We start from the raw sequence: 6,358 nt of genomic DNA, 5'->3' as shown, positions 1-6,358 counted from the left end.
CGGACCCGCCTCCCCGCAGGTCCGGTCCCATCCCGCCGCGGCAAACCGGCGGTCGCCAGCCGCCTGGGGTGCCTGTGCAAAACCCTGAAGGGAACGCAGGCGGCGTACCTCTGGCGAAATAACCTAAATGACCTCTTTCTCCCCTCAGGGTCCGGGCCGGCGTCTCCCAGAATTGCTGTCCGGCACCAACGCGCGAGCACAAGCACTGGGTTTTAAAACCAGGGGTCGGTGCGCAAATGCAGGTCAGCCAGGTCAGACAGTCGCTCTTCTTTCCAAGCAGACCATAAAAGATTTTTCATCCTTAGGAGGGCCATTCTTTTCAGCCTCTCAGTCACTTTGCAGAATAAAAGAGTTCAACTTGCATATTAAAAAAAAAAAGACATTCTGTTTCTCTGACTGCTAGTGCTGCAAACACATTTGGAGATCTCGCTGCCAAGAAAAGCTTTTTTTCTGCATCTCGGGCTGCTTTATTGTTACAGAGTCTGCCCTTGGTGGTTTATGATTGTTCCCATTTGGTCTTGATGAAGATGCTCATATTCCAGCCAAGGAGAAAAACAGGTCCTGCGGCTGGAACCTAGGGCCCAGCCTTACAACCTTTACTGGAAGCTGCGATCTCCGTACCACAGAAATACTGATCGGGGTCGCTCCTCACAGGACCTAAATGTGAAGTCAATTCAGTGGGCTCTAACCAAGTCTGAAGCCGTTAATGCTACAACTAGGACCGTGCAGATGGACTGCTGCTCCTGCGTGGATGGGCTTCTTTGCAAACAATGTTATGTGTAAGCAAAGCAGTGTGCCTGCCTGCCACCAACTGCAGGGCTGGAGCCTTAGCAGTTTTGCTGATAAAGTGCAGTCAGAATGGAATCCACTTCGGTATCTGTCAGCTCAGTTGGCTCTGTAGTGCAGGTATTACTCCAAACACACTTGGGGAGCCAATTTTCTGCTGAGTAAGAAAGTGCCATATTTACATAGCTCTTTTCTTGAGGTTGTTCTTTAGAAATTGCTCAGTTGTGAGAGTGACTTGGCCACAAGGGTTTCTTTTTTGGTAACTGATTCTCCAGGTTTTGGTCTGGATGGAAGTATTTTAGAATGAGAACTAGACTCACCTTTGAGCTCTGAGAGCAAAACAAGCAGGATGAAATTAGGAGTAGCTTCCCTTTTCTGGCTGCGGGGCTGCAATCATGCAGACAGCAATACCCAGCAGATGTCTGCATTCAGGGAACTGCTGATATCGGCGGATAGAGGGGACCAATTCCCAAAGCACTCATCAAAGATTTGCGCTAGTTTGTATCGTGTAGTTTCTGTTAGATCAAGCGCCTCACTGTGATAAACTGTGAGGGGGAAGGGAAAGTGGATGTGCTTCTGATAAGGAACAAATCTGCATTTCTGATTTGATTCCAGAGGATCTCAGCTGAGGTCAAAAAATCTGTAAAGAGTAGTACGGATCAGTGCACCTGCTTTTAAACTAAAACAGGATAAATGGGGACAGGGAAAGTGAGCTTTAAAAATATATAAAAGTAGAAAAAACCCAACCAACCAACAGGCCTTTACAGAAGCAGGAAAAAGAACTCTCCCCGGCCCCCACGGCCCAGTAGAGCTGCCGGGGATGACAGTCCCTGCTTTCCAAAACACAAGGTCACGTCTTCCCACCTGTCCCAGGCGTGACCTCCTCTGGGGCGCGGTGGGAGTCCCAGGCAGGAAGAGGCATGCTTGCACCCCCAGAAAGGGCAGCAGCAGCAGCAGCAGCAGCAGGTGCGGTGCCACTGGGTGCCCCGTGAGTTCAGCGAGGCAGAACAGTTTTTGCAGCTCGGCCCGGGGCAGGGCAGCTCCGTGCAGCCTGCGGCACTGCCGTAATTGAGCCTGCGATGAGTTTAGTGTTTGTGACAGATTGACAACCCTGGAGACTGAAATGCTGTAGCCACGGGAAGGATGCAGAGAGGGAAGTGACAGTGGCAGCTCACCCTTGCTCACGTCCAGCCCACACGTGTCTAGGACATGCATGGCTGCTGCTAGTGGCAGGTGAACCGCTGGCTTCTCTCTGCTGCTTTGCAGGGAGCTACTGAGACCGCGGTATTACCAGACATAGTAAATAGAGATTCAGACTTTCTTGGGTGAAACTGGCTCTCAAAAATCCAAGGTTTGTTTGTTTGTTTGTTTGTTTGTTTTTTATGGAGAGGAAATTTGGCATTTTTGTTACTTGCTTTCAAGCTCATTTTTGCAACTAGCAGGCAGGAAACTTCTCAAAGAAGGCAGATCACATGACTCCAGGAGCTGATGTTTGAAGAGAAAAGGAAATACATTGGGAGACCCAGAGTACAGGGCAGACTGTAAGTTTACTGGTGCTGAAACACACATTGCATACAGTCCCCAGGCTTGCTGGATGTCGAAGACATTCAGTCTGCCCTGACTAGAAGTGAAAATTAAACAAACAAACAAACAAACAAGCCCCAAACCATAGACTTAAGATCTACTCCAAAGACCATTATAGTTGAGAAAAGGGCCCACATTGACTTAATTGGTAGGTCAGACCTTTCTTAAACAGGGCTGATAGTCAATTTGAGTTCTGTAACTGTAATCCATCCAAATATAAAACTTCCATTCCCTTCAGTGGGAGGTACATGATATTACCTTCCATTGGCTTAACAATCTCATCCGTGTTTATGTAACACACTTTCTCACCACTATAATATACTGGACAAATAAGACATGTTTTCGAAGTTTATTGATTAAGAAAATATATTTGCCAGCTTACATCGCTTATCTTGTGGTTTATGAGAAAATAGAGTATGTACTCAAGTGTATACAGTAAACGTAGCACCCAGTCCTGCACTCCTAGCGCTAGAGAAGTGCAGGTGAGAGTCCAGATATCATAGAGTTATAGAAAGTAGGTAGGAAATAACAAGCATTGATAATACATGTTTGCACATGAGTGAATGCATATTTAAGCCTGGCAGGCTCTTGTCCGTTGCTTATATGTTTTTTTTAACCTCAAGAAAATATGAAACATACAATTTGATTTAGGCTCCAAAGGGATCTGAGGAAGCTGACTGTAGGGTCCCTCCTGTCATTTGCCTTTTGCCTCCAGCAGCAGTGGGTTATCAGCCTCAATTACAAACCTTTTTTTTCACATGTTTGCTTTTGTTAGGCATTGGTATTATCTGAATACACATATTTTGTCTTTATGTTTTATGTAATAAAATTTAATAGACTCCACTGATGCTGCAACTTGGCATGAAGTCATTTGGCACGTTTGATTCAAGGGCTAATAAAAATAAGCCTTCCTGTTATTGTACGTGGTAAATACTGAAATTGATAAAACCCTATAAGGATCTAGGTTTATAGCCCAATGAAATCTAAACTGATTCATATTCCCAAAGGCTGGAAATTTGAAAAAGACTTAAAGCCGGCCCACTGTCAGGTTTCAAACTACCCACGTTGTTCATGAGGGGTACGATTTTTTTGAAAAGTGCTTATGGCTCCACCCTTTCTGCGCATATAGTAAAATGGTAGGAAGGGCTTCGTGCTCAGTAAGCCCGATTCCCTCCCTAGTATGAGGAGTTGGAGTATATGAGCACATTCGTCCCAGTGTAACTCCGGCCACGTAACAAGCGTTAAGCTGGTTTAAGCATGGAGGTTGAAGTAAAGTGGTTGGCGAGTTACTGAGCTGAAGGGTTGAACCTAGTTCACTTTCATTCCTGTGTAACACAAGGCGCAGAAGAGGATCCAAAGACAACTGAAGTCAGACACGTTTTCTTCTATCACCTTTGATAAGCTTCGATTTCAGCCCACAAGTAATGGACTTCAATGGGTATACTGATGCAGTGTAGCGGCCTTTGGTCCATTATCGTCACTTTATGGAAAAAGCACTTCTATGTGTCCATTGGTATTTGTACAGATAGCCTTCCTGTGTCTCCTTCTAATAGGAATTAATTTTACTATAGCTTCCATGTGAAAAGACATATACCTATTTCTTAACTATCCCATTTGAACAGTTTAAAAGGAGCGCTTGTTTTTCACCCAATTTATAATTCCTCCTATATTTTAAAGGACTGCTGGAATCAACACGAGTCTTACAGTTTTCTATTACGTTTGCGTTCCAACTTCATTCATTGTCAGTGTAGCTCCGAGTTCCAGAGTCACTGGTATTGAAGAACCAGTAGAGGGAGCACGAAACGCTTCCTTTGTATTTCTCTCTTACATAAACATTGGCTACTGTTTGAGGGTTTTCTTAATTTTATTTCTCTGGAACAGGAAGAATTTTTGAAAGAAAAGGTGATCTGCGGCTCAAATATTAAATCTGTGGAAGTCTTTCGGGTGCTGCATTTCCATGCTGTGAATTACTTGCCTTTTTCCACCACTATATTCCCCCTCCTGCTCTCTGCCCTGCCCCCCCCCCCATGTTCATTTTTCTTAGAGGATTTCCAAGCTGGGACATACATCATTCCTCCAGAGATTATGTTACGTCATTAAATCGTCAGGCAAATCATAAAGTTTGTTCATTGTGAACAAAGATACCTCCCATGCAGCACCAGGGCTGTAAAGTGTTAATTTTAAAGATTAATATTTTGCAAAAAGAAGAGGAAAAAAGTAGATGTCAGGAAGAAACATGTATGTTCCACATGCATGCTTTACACTTTGCTTTGTGAAACATGCGTATCTTAAAGCAGAGTTTGCTAAAGTGAGTTAAAGGAAACCAAGCAAATTCAAACCCAGATAAAAAAATGTGAAAAGGTATTAAATGATTATCATCAGTCACACAATCATACATTTTGAAGCTCAATGCACCCATTATTATGTATTATCGTAAGATCTGTAATTAGTAGACAACCCCATTTTGTGTATTAAAGTTTTTATTCCTTAGTAAGAATTTTTTTAATCACAAAATAGTGTGGAAATATTTAGATAATAGAATTCATGGAGTGCTGGAAAATACCGAATATAAAGATTGATTTCTAATATATCACATACTAAACTGTTCTAAAACAGCTGGTTTCTTGCAGACAGGATTTATTTTTTTTAATAATTTAAGACAGCGTAAGCTTGTATCAAGCATAAGCATTGTAACAAAAGTGCAACTTTTTCAGCAAATCCTCCCAAAAGATATTTAACTCAAAATATCATTAACACATATTTTCTCCCTACAAAAATAGCATGTCAGACATCATTAATTGGATGTATTAACAACTATTTACATACAGCCACTCTGTAGGCTAGTAAGATTTTTTTAACGTTGTTTAAACACAGCGTTTGAGGCAAACAGTAGCAACAGCAGCAGCAGATGCACCGAACGGACTGACAGACCCCGGACACGTACTCGCTCCTTGCCAGGCTGTTGTGTCTCACCTCTTACATAACATTCAAGTGAGATTTCTCACAGTGCTACCTTGGCAACAAACTAAAAATATCTAGGCAAGGTCTTGGTTTAAGCCTTATTAGAAAAGCTTTATCTGTGTGATTATCTGGTGTCTGGTTTTGTCTCCAGAAAGGGAAATCGCGATATTTGAGCATGGGATGAGGGGAGAGCCCATATGGGAAACTTACCCCAACTGGTCTAATCGTTTCTGATTGCGCAGTGAGGTGTTTTACCTACGGCCTCCAGTTTGTGTCATTTGGAATTTAGGATAAAATGAGTTCAGGCTGACGAGTTGCTCTGTGTTTTCTTGGGGGAAAGGGGGAAGGTTCTTTTTGTAGTTCAGTGCAGAAACATTCATTTTATACAGCAAGGTTGGGGGAAAAATCTCTCTGGAACATACTGAATTAAATAAAGACAGGGTGAGAACAAATGCACTTGCCACACCTGTATACCTTAGCCGAAAAAAAAATACATAAAATAAACGCAAGGTTACATAATGGGTCTGACCCTCCTTCCCTTGCACACCCAAAACTCGCTGGAGCCAGCGGCATCCCCGGGTGCTCAAGGCACTGCAGGTTTGGGCTCAGGGTGCATCTCTCCACGCTCCGGTTCTCAGTAAAGTGCTAGCACAGGTGCTGGGGTCTGCCCTTCTTCCCTCGCCTCGCCCCCCCCCGCCCTCACCCTGAACCCACCCAGGTCTCCCGGACAACAAGTGCAAGTTCCCAACTGGGACTTAGGGACACGGTATAAACCCATTCCAAATAAGGTGCAACATTTAAGTTACCCTATAGAGAGAGGGGGAAAAAAAAAAAGTATCCTTACTATTTTTTCTTCCTTCTGCTTTTTTTTTTCTTTTTTGTTTTCCTTAACGTATTTACGCATTTATAAAGCCAAACATTAAAAAAATACTGAGTAGCAAATTTTTATCCTTGACGGTCCGCCGCCGGGGGCAGCGCCGGGACCAGCCGCCCCGGCAACGGGGCGCGGGGCTCCCCTCGGGGGCGG

The 6,358-nt window shown here is 43.8% G+C and overlaps 1 protein-coding gene across 1 annotated transcript in view; it reads right to left on the bottom strand.

The window, feature by feature from the left end:
• Positions 1-6,358, bottom strand: part of BHLHE41 (basic helix-loop-helix family, member e41) — a 51,049-nt gene that overhangs the window by 43,335 nt on the left and 1,356 nt on the right. The gene's annotated exons all lie outside the window — the stretch shown is intronic.

This window comes from Haliaeetus leucocephalus, unplaced genomic scaffold (genome assembly GCF_000737465.1).
Source record: "Haliaeetus leucocephalus isolate CR32 unplaced genomic scaffold, Haliaeetus_leucocephalus-4.0 Scaffold473, whole genome shotgun sequence".
Lineage (NCBI taxonomy): Eukaryota > Metazoa > Chordata > Aves > Accipitriformes > Accipitridae > Haliaeetus > Haliaeetus leucocephalus.
The sequence above is the reverse complement of the archived record's forward strand: the minus strand, read 5'-3'. Positions and strand labels throughout refer to the sequence as shown.